Source organism: Cryptomeria japonica, chromosome 3 (assembly GCF_030272615.1).
Source record: "Cryptomeria japonica chromosome 3, Sugi_1.0, whole genome shotgun sequence".
Lineage (NCBI taxonomy): Eukaryota > Viridiplantae > Streptophyta > Pinopsida > Cupressales > Cupressaceae > Cryptomeria > Cryptomeria japonica.
This window is the reverse complement of record NC_081407.1, coordinates 537,774,232-537,792,544: the sequence shown is the minus strand read 5'-3', so window position 1 is coordinate 537,792,544 and position 18,313 is coordinate 537,774,232.

Below are 18,313 nucleotides of genomic sequence, written 5' to 3'. Positions count from 1 at the left end.
ATGTCCAAGAGAATCTCACTTGGTAACTATCAAAAGGATTCTTAGATATCTGAAAGGAACAGTTGATTATGGATCGTGGTATCCATATAATGGTGACTATAATCTCAAGGTATATACCAATGTCGATTGGGGAGTTAATGTGGACGATTGAAAAAGAACAACCGGTGGAGCGTTCTTTCTTGGAGGAAGATTAGTATCATGGACAAGTAAGAAGCATAGTTGTATTTCCCAATCTACAGCTAAAGCAGAATATGTGATAGCATTTATGAACTGCACTCAAGCAATTTGGATGAATCATGTATTGGAAGGTTTAAAAGTACCTGTATCTGAACCAGTGAATATATTTTGTGATAACACAAGTGCAATAAATATTTCCAAGAATCCAGTATTGCTTGCTAGAACTAAGCATATTATGCTTAAATATCACTTCTTGAGAGAGAAAGTTCAGAATAAGGAGGTTGTATTACAACATGTTTCCAGTAAGGAGCAACTAGCAGATATATTCACTAAGCCCTTACCGAAGACTACATTTATCTATTTGAGAGGTGAATTAGGGGTTATGCCCCTTCATGAAGTCAACTAAAGTTGTGTGCTCTCTGCATCAGTCAAGTACTACAATGACAAATCCTTCAGGATTGATGTGTTGAAGAATGCTAATCCTTAGGGGGAGTAGCATAGTAGAGAATGGAAGCTTGTGCCTCCACTTTGGCATTGTTGTCAAAGGGGGAGAAGATATTTGATGTATGGGGAGAAGATATCTGATGATGAAGATACACTAGTCTATAATGTCTACAGTTGCAATGCTACATTGAGTATTGCCATCAATGCCAAAGGGGAAGATTGTTGGCATATGATGAACCGGCATGTTGATATGATGATAATGTATGTTGTGATTAATGTCAATAAGTGTAAGTGAACCAGTATGCAAATTGAAAGAAGTTGGTGAACCAGTATGAAGAGGTATGAGGAGATGCAGTAAACCGGTGTCAGGGTTTCACTAAGTGTGATTATCGATTGGCAGTCTCCGCTCTAGGGTTATTGGTTTGGCAATATAGCTTGTGCGATGCAACCAGTGATACTTTGTGATGAGTTAGCTAAGATATGTGAATGAGATTGAGGTGCCATGTCAGCCTTGTGCGCGTGAAGGATTTCCTCGAGGATCTTGCATGAGAAGATCATCTGCGTTTGAATTCTACCCCAGGAATGATCATTCTTCTTGGCGGTATGAGAAGAAAGCATGATGAGTTACTGATTCCCGTGTGCGGTGAAGAATGGACGATGCAGATTTGTCTTGTGATTTGCTTGAAATTGTATTGCTCTATGCAAAGTGTTTGGATGGTGCTTAGGGTTTAGGGTTTATGCTACCAACCTAACTGATGTCTATAACATCAATGATGTTTGTTATTGTAAAGTTGTTGGCAAATGTTGTGTGTGTATCCGAGTGATGAGATACTTGCTAGACCAGTAAGAGGAAAACTGCAGAGTGTGATTGCAGAGTAGAGGAAATGAAAAGGATCTACCTTGGCATGTAGTGTTGTTATCAGATCACAAGTTTTACCTGTTGTCTTCTAATCCTTTCAACAGTTGGAAAATCCCTTTACCGGGTAGCTTTAACAGTCTTATTGTAAAACCTTTAACAAGGTGACTCAAGATCATTGAGTTCTTCAAATCCTCTAGCGAGGTAACCTCTAATAGGGTTTCAACCTTTAACAGGGTATATAGCCATCCCTTAACTGGGTGATCTCTAATAGGATCAGTTCCTAATAGAACCTTATTGTATAGTCTTTAACCAGACTAGGCTCTTAACAGGGCGAGCTTCAAAAGAGTTCAAAAACAAGCTTGTGGGTATTCATCCCCACCGTGGGTTTTCCCATTTGGGTTTCCACGTGAAAAATCTATGTGTTATGTTTTATGCATTTTTCATGTGATGATTATGTATTATGTGGTTGAATGATTATGCATGTAGAGTTATTAGGTTATGGTATTACTAGTATACTACATGCATGTTTATGGGTGAAGTTGATATCAAGTATTGATCGTATTTGAAGTGTTCAGACTTATCAGTTTATGGTGTCTGATGTCTTACTATGTTTAACCAATATTATCATGGTTAAGTTCAGTGATGGTGACAACCTGTTGGTATTTCTTTAACCAAATAAGTTGTTGAGAAAGTTTTTATGTGTATTGATTCAAGCCCCCTCTCAGTACTAGTTGGGGTATTTGTTGTTCATCATTATTCATCACAAACAGTTCATCAATCAGACACACAGTTCTTAAGTTATAGCCTCCAGAAGTTTGTACTCCTAAAATAGGAAATATAAAATACATCGGACACATAAAATGAGTTGTAAAAAGGGAGGGACACATCATAGGGTATCTAGAAGGGAGATAAGGTTGGCTACACCCTTATTGGGTGGTTTTAGCCCATGGTTTTGTAATACCGTTTGATGATTTCTTGTACTTTATCTCCTATATATGAGGTGCATGAGATAGAGGTTGTGTGTAAGAGTCTTATGGATATTGAGTTACCTCTGAATCTTTGATTAGTGGTACTCCTATGAAGAGCTTTCTCTACAAGTATATGTAATCTATTTTGATTGTTGAATAATATATTGGCCGACTTTTGGAGTGTGGGGTTTTTCTCCCAAAAGGGTTTTCCCCACACAAATCATTGTGTTGTGGTATGAATGTTATTTGTGAGTATTTCTATTTTTGGTAACTATCGTGATGATCTGTAAAAGTTTTTGCATTACCCTCCTCTCAAGGTTAGCGCAAGAAGTTGTTATGCTACTTAACTTCCTTACAAATGCATCTAGTTCTCAACAGGAGGGGTAGATACCCCCAACTTGTCTCTCAAATAAATAAATGTATATGTAGGCAAAGGCTTAGTGAAAATATCAACTATTTGTTCCTTTGTAGATACATACTCCAGCCTCACATTCTCTTCACCGTCTTGCTCTCTCAAGTATTAATATTTTATTGAAACATGCTTAGTCTTTGAATGTTGCACCATATTCTTTGACATGTTAATAGCACTGAAATTATCATAGTATATGACAATAGGCTCATCATAGATAATTCTGATATCTTTCAACATTTTCTTCATCCAAACTACTTAAGTGCAGTTACTAGTAGCAACAATGTATTCAGCTTCAGCAGTGGATAAGGACACTGAATCTTGTTTCTTACTAGCCCAGGAAACCAATTTATTTCCCAAAATGAATGCTCCACCAATAGTTCTCTTCTGGTCATCAACATCACTAGCCCAATCAACATTAGTGTAAGCACATAGCATGAAATTATCATTCCTCGGATACCACAAACCATAATCCATAGTCCCCTTCAGGTATCTAAATATCCTTTTAATAGAAGTAACATGACTCTCTTTCAGATCAACTTGATATCTAGCAGCCATGCACATAGAATGCATAATGTCTAGTCTAGTCTTAGTAAGATATAGCACTCTACCAACCATAGATCTATACAAGCTCTGATTATCTTTCAGAGATTCATCATTCTTAGACAATTTACAGTCAGTCACCATAGGTGTTCCAACCGGTTTGGAGTCATCTAACCCAAACTTCTTTAGCAATTCCTTCACATACTTAGTTTGAGATATAAATATACCTTTTCCATTCTATGAAATCTGCAAACCTAAGAAAAATTTCATCTCACCAATCATAGACATCTCAAATTATTTATGCATATCACTGGCAAACTTCATGCTCAATTCATCATCACCTTTAAAGATAATATTATCAACAAAGACTTAAACAATCAAGATGTTATCATTTTTTATCTTAAAATAAAGATTACTATCAGCAGTCCCTTTGTTAAATCCCAATTTTAGCAAATACTTATCAAATCTAGCATACCAGGCTCCAGGGGCTTTCTTTAGTCCATTAAAAACTTTCTTCAGTTTACATACCATGTCTGCATCATCTAACAAGGAAAATCCATTAGGTTTCTCAATGTAGACTTCTTCCCCAAGATCACCATTCAAAAAGGCAGATTTAACATCCATCTGATATACCTTGAAATCTTTATAAACAACATAAGAAAGCAATAGTCTAACAGCTTCAAGTCTGTCCACCAGAGAAAATGTCTCCTCATTATCAATTCCTTCTTTCTGAGAATATCCTTTACAAACCAATCTAGCTTTATTTCTGAAAACTTCACCGGATTCATTCAATTTGTTCCTCAATACCCATTTAGTACCAATAACATTCTTATCCTTAGGTCTAGGCACAAGCTCTCATGCTTTATTCTTTTCAATCTAATCTAATTCTTTTTTCATAGCTCTCATCCAATTTTCATCCTTGAAAGCTTCAACAACATCTTTAGGTTCAACTTTAGAGATCAAACATACTTCTTTAACAAGTAACCTTCTTCTAGTCATCACACCTTTATTCTTATCACCAATAATCTGATTTTCAGAATGATTCAATCTTATATACCTTGGTGTCTTCTGATTGTTCTGATTTTTCAGGTTCCTACATCTCTTCACCGACAACAGCAACATCAGGGTTAACAATCTCTACCAGATCAATCTTCTGAGGTTCTTTAGTCTGAATAGGGGCTAAAAGAACATGTTGTCCATTATATCCACATGCTCTAATCTCTTTCCCAAGGTTCTCATCCACCTTCACATTTGCACTTTCTACTATCTTTCCCAGTCTCTTATTATAGCATCGGTAGGCTTTGTGCCTTGTAGAATATTCCAAGAAAATTCCTTCATCACTTCTAGCATCAAACTTTCATATATCCTCATCTCTCTTGATATAACATTTGCTACCAAATACTTTGAAATATCTCATAGTAGGAACATGACCAAAACATAACTCATAATGAGTCCTACCAGTATTACCTTTAATATGAACTCTATTGAATGTGTAAACAATAGTGCCAATAGCTTCTCTCCATTAGATCTTCAGAACATTCCCTTCAATCAACATAGTCCTTGGAGCATCCAAGATAGTTATGTTCTTCCTTTCAACAACTTCATTGTGCTGAGGGGGTCTAGGAGCAGCTAATTATCTTCTAATTCCATACTTCTCACAAAATGAATTGAACTCACCAGAACAAAATTCTCCACCTCTATCAGATCTCAAACACTTCACCTTCAAACCAGACTTAGTCTCCACCTTTGCTTTTAATATTTTGAACTTGTCTAATGCTTTAGATTTATCCTTCAAAAAGACAACCCACATCATCTTGGAATAATCATCAAATAGTAGCATAAAATATCTATCACTATGCACACTTCTAACATTTGTAGGTCCACACAGGTCAGTATGCACAAGATCTAGCAATCCATTAGATGTATAATGTTTACTCTTGAAAGAGATTCTTGTTTTCTCACCCAACTGACATTCCTTACATACTGGATTAGTAGGCTTAACAATGTTAGGCAGATCTCTAGCAGCTTGTGTATAATAAATCTTAATCATTGAATCAAAATTTACATGACACATTCTCCTATGCTACAACCAACTCTCATCTATCTAAGAAATCAAACAACTTTTCTCATCGACATTCAAATGAAAAATGTTAGCTTCAGTCTTAGTTCCAGATGCAATCTCTATGCTAGAGGCATTTAGGATCTTGCATTTTCCTTTCTTGAATTGTAGATCATAGCCTTTATCAACCATCTGTCCAACACTCAAAGATTATGCTTCAAACCTTCAACATACAAGGCAACATCAGTGTTATGCTTACCATCAAAAGAGATATATCCTCTCCCATGGATCACACATGCTTTGTCATCTCCAAATATTACTATTCCACCATCATACCTTTCCATACTCACAAATTTTCTTTTATCACCACTCATATGATGTGAGAAACTACTGTCAATCACCCATTCATCCTTTTCTTCAACATTAGAAGCTAAAGCTTTCTCCTCAATAGTGCAACTTGTGGAATCAATAGGTACAGGTGCATCTCCCTTAGTGACAAGAAATACAACTTCATCTCCTTCTAATTCTTCATATGTAACATCTTCATCAGTAGCATAATAACAGTTCTTCTGATTCCTATACTTCTAGTTAGACTTTTAAGGCTTATCATACTTATCATGCTTCTCATATCTATCATTCCTATCATTCTTATCAAACTTATCATGCCTATCATACTTAGCTATTCTCTCCAAGAATCTAGAAGGAAAATGTCCTATCTTATTGTAAGAGAAATATTTCAGAGGCATTTTTGCATCATACTTACTAGATCCTTTAAGTAATCTCTGGGAAATCAATGCTTCAAGCTCATCCATCTCTTTTTCTTTCTCCTCCATCTCTCTTGTCTCTCTTTCATATCTAGATATTCTGCACTCATCAGGATTGTAGTTCTTCTTACCAGATATAGATTCTGATGCTCTAAATGCTTTCTCAAACTTTCCAAGTGATTCTCCAAATTTGCTTAGCACAAATGCAACAATCTTTCCAACCAGCATATCTCTTGTCACTATAGTCACACTCTGGATCTCATCAATAGCTGCAATCTTCTTTTTATAAGGAGACAAATATCTCAACACCTTAGCAACAATTTCATCTTCCTCAAGGGTTCCACCAACACATTTCATACCTAGGACTAGATCATCCACCTTAGCCATGAAAGAGTGTATGTTCTCATCATCTCCCATCTTCAGCATCTCATAAGTTCCTTTTAAATTTTGTAACTTAGCAACTTTCACTTGTTTATCACCTTCATACGGGATTTCAAGCTTCTCCTAGATCTCATGTGCGGTCTAAAGTCCCATTACATTTGTCATCTTAGAATTAGTCAAGCCACTCAACAATGCTTCCATTTCTGTAATATTATGTTCAGCTTCCTTGATCTCATTAGCAGTAACCGATCCATTCAGAAGAGAAGAATAGGCATTATTTGTAATCTTCCAGTAATCTTCTCCAAGACATTTCAAGTGCATTTCCATCCGGTTCTTCCATATAGCATAGTTACTTCCATCAAACCTCAGACTATCCTTCTTAAAGATAACACTTGTAGTTGCCATCTCGGATCTCCTCAAGCCATTAAGCTTCTTGTACAGGATCTAGCTCTAATACCAATTGTTGGCAACAACAATGAAGGAAGACTAAGAGGGGAGGTGAATCAGTCTTCACTAGATCTCTAAATTAACTACAAAAATATATTTGATAAACTACAACAATGATAAAGATAAACAAATTAATAGCACAACACACAACACCAAGATTTTTGATGTGGAAAACTCGTTAAGGGAAAAACCATGTTGGGAACCTACCCACAATAAGATGGTACTCTGTAGTAGTATGTGAAATATTACAATGGGGAATGCACATGCATTCAGGCACACTGCTCAAAAGATAATGACCCGAAAGTCTACAACACTCAAGGAAGTCTCATTGACTTACAACAAGATTTGGACTACAATCCGAAAGAAATGAACTGAAAGAATAACATCTCCAAATGCCTAATTACAGTTCTAGTTAACCATAATTGTCTTCTCAACAACACTAATCTCTCCTCAATTACAACACTAAAAGATGAATCACTTGATCACACATACACAACTCTTTGATAATGCAAACACAACCTCTAAACCTAAATTACATGAATATCTCAACTATTTATACAATTCATCAACCTTCATAACAAGGTCAGCTAAACCCTCAACTCATAATTACAAAATTACATCACATGAAATAAGGATCTACCATTAGACCAATATAATGATTTACATGACATAACATGGACCTAATTCAAATTCCCAAATGCTTAACTCCATGGGAAATCATGCCAAAATCAACCACAACACGCTACACCACCAAAAATATTGCATAACACAAAGATCATCACCGGTTCATAGAAACCATCAAAAACTCACACAACAATCAATATGGATCATAAAAATAATTTGGAAACAACTAGGAAACACTAGAAAGCATGTTAGAATCATTAGGAACAGTTGTGCCAACACCACTTATCAAATATTCATCAGCCAATGTCTGAAACTCAAGAATACAACCAATCAACAACTGTCACAAAGAAAGATAACTTGTAGAGTACCAAATCATGATCCATCTGAAATGAAGATACACAAGACCATCCCAAATAATGTCCCAAAATCTTAGCTCAAGATCTGATCACACCGGATATACCAGAGGAAATACTAAACTCTGCAAAACAGTGATTAGCAAAACAAAACTATAAAACCGGATCATAGGATCTTCCCAATATATAAACACCAGAGAAAATCATAGGAATATGTTGGCATCAATGAAAACAACATATCCTATCAGCAACAATGTCCAATAATCTCCAATAGTTGTTTCTTTTCTCAACCTTTGCTCACTGGGTTCTTGAAATTTTCTCTTTCCTGCCCTAGGTCCTACTTCAAAAACACTATGGAGATGGATACTTAGGACTATCTTTGGACTATCAAAAGACTTAAGGCTTCTATAATTTGCTGTCAATGTCCTTTTAGATTGTAAAAAAATTGTATTTCATTGCTCCATAAACCATAGTGTTTGAAATAATGCCATGCATCCACATAGACTATATTCATTGACAAAAACTTTACTGTCTCTTCTACTCCATTTTGACTGCTATTCCTCTTTTGGATAGTGACATCATACCTTCCTTGGAAATGTCTTAACTACTCCATACCCTTGATGAATGAGCTCTTACTGTCTTTTCATACCGTGACCATTTCTCCTTATTGTGCTTTCAATGTTTGTGTTTGATAGTTATGACCTATGTATTAACAGTCGCTTAGGGTTGTCATTCATTGTGTTTGGATTGTTCTTGTTCGTGGCTTTGACAACTTTATGAGTAAGTTGTAGATTTGGCATTGTATTCTACTTTAATGTTTTATATTAACTGCAACTTTTCTGCCCTGAGAAGGCTATTAGCTGAGTGTATGGAGCCATTACTGTTACTATAAATGTACTTAGTTATTGGCTGCTCTAGGTCTTTGTAGGCTGCAAATTTTCCTCATGGACTATATAGTGTCTTGCATCCTTTCAAGCTTCCTCTTTATCATTCATTGTCTTCCTAAGATTTAGACCTATGTATCATCATCTTTGTTGCCTTTTATGAGATTATGCTCTGATTTATTCAATCAGGTCTAACTATGTATTTGCACTTTCCTGACAAAGTTCACTTATCCTTTAAACCTTTGACATATCTTTAGACTAAGAATTCTTGCCGCTGTCATATTATATCTTAATATTCTTTTGACGCATCTATTTCACTACCATTTGATTTCATAGTTATGTTATTGTTATCTTTATATAATCTCCATGTGTCATAGTAATGAATAATTGTAAAACAACAACCTTTGAAGCTCTGTGATGTTGTCATAGAGCACTGTCATTTAATGAGGCCTTAACCATGCATGATGATTGTACTTTGATATAACCCATGACTGATCAGTTTTAGAATTAAATTTGTCCTTGTGCTTTGGGCTGCTGCAACCTCTGAGATTGTACTTAAATATTCAGTGCTAAAGGTTGCTCCTCAAACTACAAACACCTCTATAGGGTTTGTATCACTTTGTCTATGATAACTATTTATCTCTTCATACTATCATTTGATCTTTGTATGATCATTGGTATGATTTCTCTTCAATGTATTTTGGTGAAAATCACTTCATCTTCACTGCATAGTTTTGCTTTGATTCAGGAGTTGTATTTGCACCTACTAGTACACACACTATCATCTGATGATTTTATCCCATTATGTGTCAGTGTGTGTGCTATTAGTTGTAGATACTTGTTCTTTGATGGCTCATATGATGATTGATATTTTGTATGTAGTAACATTTGGCTTTGTACTATCATGCCTACATGTGATAAAGGCATTTCATTTATAATAATAGCATAATTGTTTTATGAAAATGCCATGACTATTCTAGCATCACTACTCAGTATGTTGAGCTCTACCCTTGTGGGAGCCCATTTTACTCCACATACTATATGATGATCTGATTTTGCATGATTTCTTTTGTACCTACATAGGAAGCAAACATGTTAGCAAAACAAGTGCATCTTTTGGTCTCATAATAAGATGCCTTAGTGATAGATTATTTTCATCTTCTCTTGCATTGATTTGATATAGCACTATGAGCATATTGGGAATAATAGCATGTATGTAGGAGAAAGTCAAGTAACCCTGAGCTCTAACAATCTTTTCCTCTCTTCTTTTGGGTTCTTTTTTGAAGCAAACAATAGGGTACTTATATCCCTGGAGGTGCCGGTGTCACATCAAAAGGAACTTGTCACCCTTTTCAGCCAATAGCGGGTTCCTTATCTTTCTTTTACATTCCCATCTTATTTGCCTTATGTTTACTACTCTATGATAATGTATCTCTTTCAAATATTCACACAACTTGTATGGGATCTTGTGAATAGTTTAGTTTTATAAATAAACATGCATTTCATGCAATGTTGTATTTGTATATCTCTTCTTTAGTTTAAACAATTGCATATCTGGCAATGATCAATTTGTATGGCAAACATGTTTATTTATGAAAGAAAACAAAAAAGTTGTATTTGTGTATCTCTTCTATGCAATCTTTTGTTGTTATACTTGCATATGTGGAACAAACTTTTAACTTTTAAACCATAATGTGCAAATGAAGAAACTGGTAAAAAAAAATTGTGTACCTTTCTTCAAATGCAATGTGTAAGGCATGTAATAGGCCACCAAATTTGGTTGTAGAAAAATTTAGGTAACAATAAGTGAAAAGAAATGTAATCATATGTGAAATGGAATCATTATGAATGTTTAAAATCAGATCTGAAAATATAAGTGATGAGTTATGCAACCCACAAATCAAATGAACCAAAATAAATAAGGTTTTTTGTGAATTTAACCTCTAAATTTATGTAGTTTGGTTAAAATAAGATTTATGAATGCAAAATTAGAAATTAAAATTGCTCTCAAATCAGATCTGAAATAATCAATCCAAATAAGGAAACCTACAAGTTCAATTTTAGAATTATAAATTAGAATGTGTGAATTTAACCTCTAAATTTGTGTAATTCAATTGAAAATTAAATTTGTAAATGTAAATTTGAATTTTGAAATGTTTAAACACTCAGATATGAGAACACAAAGAAAAAATAAGGAGGTAAGGAGTTGGGTTCACCAAAATGTGATGGTGAAAAATTAGGGTTTCACCTAATGATGTAGTAAAATCCTTAATTTTTCTTAGGGACCAATTACATTAAAGAGGGGTGATTTTGAATTGTTAGTCACCATAGGATCTTCCTCAAATAGTTAAGCTTTCTACAGAGAGGACCAAAGCTCTGATACCAATTGTTAGACAGTTCAAATAACCAGAAGACAACTAAGAGTGGGGGGGGGGGGGGGGGTGAATCAGTTGTCACAAATTACCGCAACAATTAGCAATTTAAACTTAAATAATGGAACCCAAAATATTAATACCGAAATAATAGATAAAATAGTTAAGCATAGACAATAATCACAGAATAAAAGCCATCCATATAACACCAAGATTTATATGTGGAAAACCCGGTAAAGGGAAAAAACATGATGGAAAGCCTACCCACAGTCATATAATACTTCTGCAGTAAGTATGTGAATTACAATTGACAGGAATGCACTTTCAGGAAGGCCAACAACCTAGAGTGCACTAATCATCACAAAAGGAGTCTCACTAACTACATAGAAATCCAGACTACAATCTGGAGAAGTGTTGAACTGCAAATGATAGAATCTCCTATGCTTGAGTATAGTTCCAGTTAAGCTCAATACCGGATGACTAAATCCTCTTACATAAACCCAATTCAATCTCCAATGATCGAACAACTCCTCTGCTTGAATGATATTATGTTATTTGTACATTACATTCCTTGACCATGACCTCTAACCATAACCATGATGATCTATAATGAGATCTTACATCTGTATATATAAACCCTCAACCAAAAGCAATTAGGTTATCCACCAGACAATTCACTTCATTATTGATCACCTTGCATTCAAAGCGATTAAGAGTAACTAAGAGAAATCAAAGGCATTACAGAGCAATCAGATTTCTTCTTTATAAATTTCATCGGCATCTAGAAGAATTTGTTGAAGGTTTTCACCAAAAGCGATCAAAAGGTATTTATCTTTAAACATGGAAGTGAGATCATCATGTATTCCTATTTTTGTTGCAAACCTGACTATAGTAGAGGCTAAGGACCATCCCAGACCAATTTTCAAGTGGTATCCACATGTGGCTACCTTGGAAGATTCAGTTGGAGCATTTTCCTGTGTTCTAGAGGGAGTTATCTATGTAGAAGATGTTAGGGCATATATTCACTATCACATTGAGAACTTGGAAACTTCTGAAATTAAGGGTATGTATATGAGTGAGTTGATGGGAGAATATGGAAAGATCAAATTGGCATACGAACACATTGAAGACTTAGGGTTTACCAACATTTTGGACATTCTAGAATTCAAAGATGAGATAATCAGATGTGTTTTGAGTAGAGTACATGGCGAATTTATATGGTTAGATAGACCTTACAAGATCACGAAGGAAGTCATCCAGGCAATCATTGAATTACCATCGGTTGGGAAACATCTAGACAAGAAGGTTTTGAATGATTTCATGAACAAAATCACTGGAGCGACATCCGACAGAAGATCTATGAGAGTGAGCACTATTAATGACACATACATCAGATTCAGTAGCATGAACATTGGTAATAAGGTAACTCAATCAAACCGACTAAATTTTGTTTCTAGTTCATGCATTTTAGCTGCATACAAAATGATGAGAGAGGACGTGAAATTGGATCTATGTAGTTGGATGCCAGATGAGTTGTTAATAAACCTAGGAAAGATTAAGGGAGATAAGAAGGGAACCTTCCGATATGGCAACTTAATAGTTTTCTTAATGTTATATTTCATGACTGATATGCTCAATTTTGGTAAAAGGCAATGGGTATTTGACATCTCGATAGGGAGATATTTCAAAGAGATGATAAGGTATGGGGATATTTCAAAGCATTTTATAAATCTATGAGGCCTAGGGTAAGGGTACCTGAGCATATTGTAGAAAAATATTCAACTGACATATGCTTCATGGTGAAGAAGGATGAAACACTTATGGAAGTAGTCAAACCTTGAAAGATTTGGATTGAAGAAATGGGCTATGAGGTGGATGCATAGATTCTTGATGCCTATGAAAAAATGTTGATTGATGCACCTATTCATGAGGCAGAGAAACCCTATGGTACTGCACAATAGAAAACACATGAGGTTGAAACTGTTGGCATTATGTGAACCGGCATGAAGACATAATGATATTGTATGTTGTCATTGATGTCAATATGAGACATGGTGTGAACCGGCACATGTGATAGGTGAATAGAGAGAGGAATTGGCATATGTATGAACCGGTTTATATGCCAAAGTGAAGCGGCATATTTGTTCAAGGTGAACCGGCATGTAGTTATGGGAACCGACACATGGAAGCATTGTATGACTACCGGTTGGTAGGTAGCTTCCACTTCAGGGTTTCCAATTGGAGTACCTCAAGTCTGTGTGACTCAATCAGTGATCTTTGTGTGATGAGTTAGCAGTATGATGGAGGATAGATCATGTTTCCATGTAAGCTCTATGCACGTGAAGGATCTTGCATGAAGAAGACTATTCCTATCTACCTCAGGAATGTGTGAAGTCTGTCAAATGGTGATAACGCATGATGGGTTATTAGCCGCCAATAAATCGGTGGATAATGGATGATGGAGAATGTCTTGAGATCGATTCAAGATTGTTGCATTTAATGTAGTATGATTCAACAGTCAGGATTGAACCATTTGAATTGCTTAACCTAATAGGTTTAGGGTTTAGGGTTTTTGCTACCGACCTGTATGTTTCCTATAAGGTCGATTTTGTGTTTCTTTCTGAGGTTGTTGAGAAAAGTTGTGAGTGTGTATCCAAAGGAAATGATACATAATTCTTGCCAGACCAAAGGAGAGAAGAGATACCTGCAAAGTGAATGTGCAGAAGGAAAAGAGGAGCCTAAATGGATCTGCATTAGCATTGAGTGCTATTAACAGATCATTGTAATTCTTGTTGATCTCTAACCACTTCAACAGTTGTAAAATCCCCTAACAGGGTAGTCTTAACTGGCTTGATTCAAATTCCCTTAAATTGGGTGGTCTTAACTGGCTTCATTCAAATCCCTTAACTGAGTAACTCGATGCTAATGAGTTCTGAGAAGCTAGAGAGCTTAGGAGATCCTTTCAGCTATTGAGCTCTTGAAATCCTCTAACAAGGTGACCCTACCGGGTTTAACCCTTAACCAGGTAATCCCTAACAGGATTGGTTCCTACCAGAACCTATTGTAATGTCCTTAACCAGACAAGGCTCCTAACAGAGTGGACTTCTAAAGAGTTCAAAAAGTAGCTTGCAGGTATTCATCCCCACCGTGGTTTTTCCCAGTTCGGTTTCCACGTGAAAAATATGTGTGTCATGTGAAATGCTTTTGTCTTGTGATGCTTTGTTTTACCTGTTAAGCACATGAAGGTTCTATGTTTTATGCCTATCTATAAAACATATTGAACTCACTGTTGTGAAGATCTGATGGTCAGGTTTACCTATTTATGCATGAGAATATAATGATACTATAGTATTGAGCTAAGAGGAAAGCTTATTGAGTGACCAGTTGATGACTAATTGAGTTGTACTGGATGTTACCAGTTGCACTCTGTTTTACTGGTATCCCTATTTTTCAGTCATTTGGAGTATCTGTTGTCAAACTAGTTTGGAACTATATTTGTGCTTGTACGAATTCACCCCCCCCCTCTTAGTATCGGTTTGGTACTAGTGGTTCATCATTGAGTTATCAATTGGTATCAGAGCGCTCCAGGTCCTCTGTGTTATAAGCTTAACCGCTTGAGGAAATGATCCTAGTCAAATGATGAAGAGGGAGGGTCCAAAGTTTAACAGGGAAAATTTTGGTTTATGGAAAGACAGGATGGAGATATTCATCAAAAGCATGGGTGTTCAACACTGGAGTTATGTTGAAAATGTATATGTTGTTCCTACCGGTACTCTCATCGATGACCAAAGGAGAGAGATACAAGAAAATGGGCAAGTCATGGAAGCCCTCATCAGTAGTCTATTTGACATTGAGTTTATTGATGTTCAGGACAAGGCAAATCCCAAAGAGGTATGGGATGCTCTTGAAAATATCTATGGTGGTGATGAGCATGTAAAATAGGCTAAGGAAGAAAGCCTGAGAGGGAAGTTTGAAGACATGCGGATGGTTGAAGGAGAGACCATTTAGCAGTATGGAATAAGAATCAAAACAGTTGTTGGAGAAATAAAGAGTGCAGGTGGAAAAATAGAAGATTCCACAGTGGTAAGTAAAGTTCTGAGATCCTTGTTGCCAGTCTATGCAATAAGGGTTGCTGCTATTCAGGAGCTGAGATCAATTGACAAGTCTAAGGTGTCCTTGGACTCCATCATAGCCAAGTTGATAGCCTATGAGCTGAATAGTTTTGATGGTAGTGTTCAAATGACAGAATCAGCTTTTAGAGCCTCTGCTATACCTTCTAGAAAAGGAAAAGAGGCTAGCACTAGTGGGGAACCTAATCAGAGCAGAGAAATGAAGGATGAAGAGTTTCTGATGGAATTTGAAGCACTTCTTGCCAGGAAATTCTCAAAAGGAACTGGTAAATACAAAGGTAAGCTACCTTTGAAATGTTTCTCCTATAACCGGATAGGACATATTGCTATGAACTATCCTAATAGTGACAACAAGGATAAGCCGAAAAGGTTCAAGAAATTCAAAGGAGGAAACCAGAGAAATTGTTTTGTGGCAGTTGATGAAGGTGTCACAGATGAGGAATCAAAAGATGAAGAGAATGAAGACATTGTGTTTGTTGCTGTAAAGGAAGATGTGGCAGACAAGAAGGCTCTTGTCTCCTAGTTTGATGATTCCAATGAGTGGATCATTGGCACTGGCTGTTCTCACCATATGATTGGTGACCGGAGCAAGTTTCTATACTTAGAGGAGTATGATGGTGGTGTGGTTCACTTTGGCAATGATGCACCATGCATGGTCAAAGGCAGAGGGTCCATCTCTTTGAATGGAAAGAGTAGTGCTGACAATGTGTACTGGGTTGATGGTTTCAGACACAACCTTCTAAGTGTTGCCCAGCTAAATGACAGTGGCCTCACTCTGCAATTCAAGAATGGAGTTTGTAGAATCAAAGGTAAAGATGGTAAATTGGTAGCCAATGGCATGTAGACTAAAGGTAGCCTATTTCATCTGAATGCAAATATAAGTACATGTCTTATGGCTAAGCTTGATGATATCTGGATATGGGATAGGAGATTCTGCCATGTGAAATTTGATAACATTGTGAAGGGTAGTAAGATCAAGGTAGTTAGAGGGTTGTCGGTGCTGAACAAATCGGATAATACCTTGTGTAGAGAATTTCAATTGGGGAAAATGTCTTCCTCAACCTTTAAAGGTAAATCTTTCACTGGTGACAACTTGCTTGATCTTGTGCATATTGATTTATGTGGTCCTATGAAAACTAGAAGTGTGCAGGGTGATAGGTACTTCATGATTCTCACTGATGACTGATTAAGAATGATGTGGGTCACATTCTTGAAAGACAAGTCTGAAGCTTTTGGGAAATTCAAAGCTTTCAGAGCATTAGTGGAGAAGGAAAGCGGTAAAAGGATCAAGTGTCTCAGAATTGATCAAGGAGGGGAATTCACTTCCAATGAATTCAACAAGTATTGTGAAGAATTTGGCATCAAGAGACAGCTGTCTACCCCTCAGACTCCACAATAGAATGGCCTAGCAGAGAGGAATAACCGGATGGTGGTTGAAGCAACTAGAACCATGTTGATTCAAGGAATGGTTGCTTACACCTTTTGGAGAGAAGCAGTGAGCACTGTAGTCTACACTATGAACCGAGTACTCATCAAAAAGGGTAAGGACCAAACTCCTTATGAGTATTGGACCGGTAAGACACATGTGGTTAACTACTTTAAGGTATTTGGTAGCAAATGTTACATCAAGAGGAGTGAACATCAGGGCAAATTTGAAGCTAAATGTGATGAGGGAATATTTCTAGGATATTCCACCAAGAGTAAAGCTTTCAAGTGCTACAACAATAGGACTCTGAGAATTATGGAAAGCATCAATTTAAGAGTTGATGAATCCTCTGAGAAGACTGAGGAAACCGGCAGTGAGCAAGCTGTAAATGAACCGGTTGTCAGTCAACCAAGTACCAGTAATAGTGTTCCTAAACTGGTGAATGCTGATACTGATGAAGATGAGGATGAAGAAGAAAAGCAAGAAGAACCAGTTAAGACCATTCCTCAGTATGTCAAGTTGAATCATGATCCCAAGCAGGTCATAGGTGATAAGGGTGTAGGAATCCTTACCAGAAGAAAGATTAGAGAAAACTCATGTATGATCTCTGAATTTGAGCCTAAGTCATTCAAAGAGGCTCATAAAGATGAAGACTAGATCAAGGCAATGAAATAAGAACTTGACCAGATAGAGAAAAATGGTACATGGTCCTTGGTACCTAGACTAGAGCATAAAAATGTCATTGGCACCAAATGGGTGTTCAGAAATAAGTTGAATGAGGATGGCACAGTGACTAGGAATAAAGCTAGACTGGTATGCAAAGGATATGCTCAAGAAGAAGGAGAAGACTATGGGGAAACCTTTTCTCCTGTAGCTAGATTGGAAGGAGTTCGTATGCTTCTTGCATATGCAGCTTTTAAGAGGTTCAAGGTATATCAAATGGATGTAAAATCTACATTCCTAAATGGTGTACTTGAAGAGGAGGTGTATATTGAGCAACCAGATGGGTTTGCCCTATCTGAAGACAGTGACATGGTATGTAGGCTACATAAAGCATTATATGGTCTAAAGCAAGCACTTAGGGCATGGTATGAGCGCCTACATTCCCATCTTGTGAAGATTGGATTTGAGAGAACAAGTGAAGATAGAAATATCTACTTGAAGTTTGAAGGAGATCAGATCCTGATCTGTGAAGTTTTTGTTGATGACATCATCTTTGGTGGAAATGACAAGATGAGTCATGAGTTTGCTGATGAGATGAAGAAAGAGTTTGAGATGTCACTCATAGGGGAGATTAAGTTCTTCATTGGACTGCAGATCCAGTAGATGGAAGATGGAATCTTCATCACTCAGTCCAAATATGTCAAAGAGGTGTTGAAGACTGTTGGCATGGAAGATAGCAAACCGGTTGGTACACCAATGGTGACCGGTTGCAAATTGATAAAAGAGGATGATTCTGCACTGATTGATGAG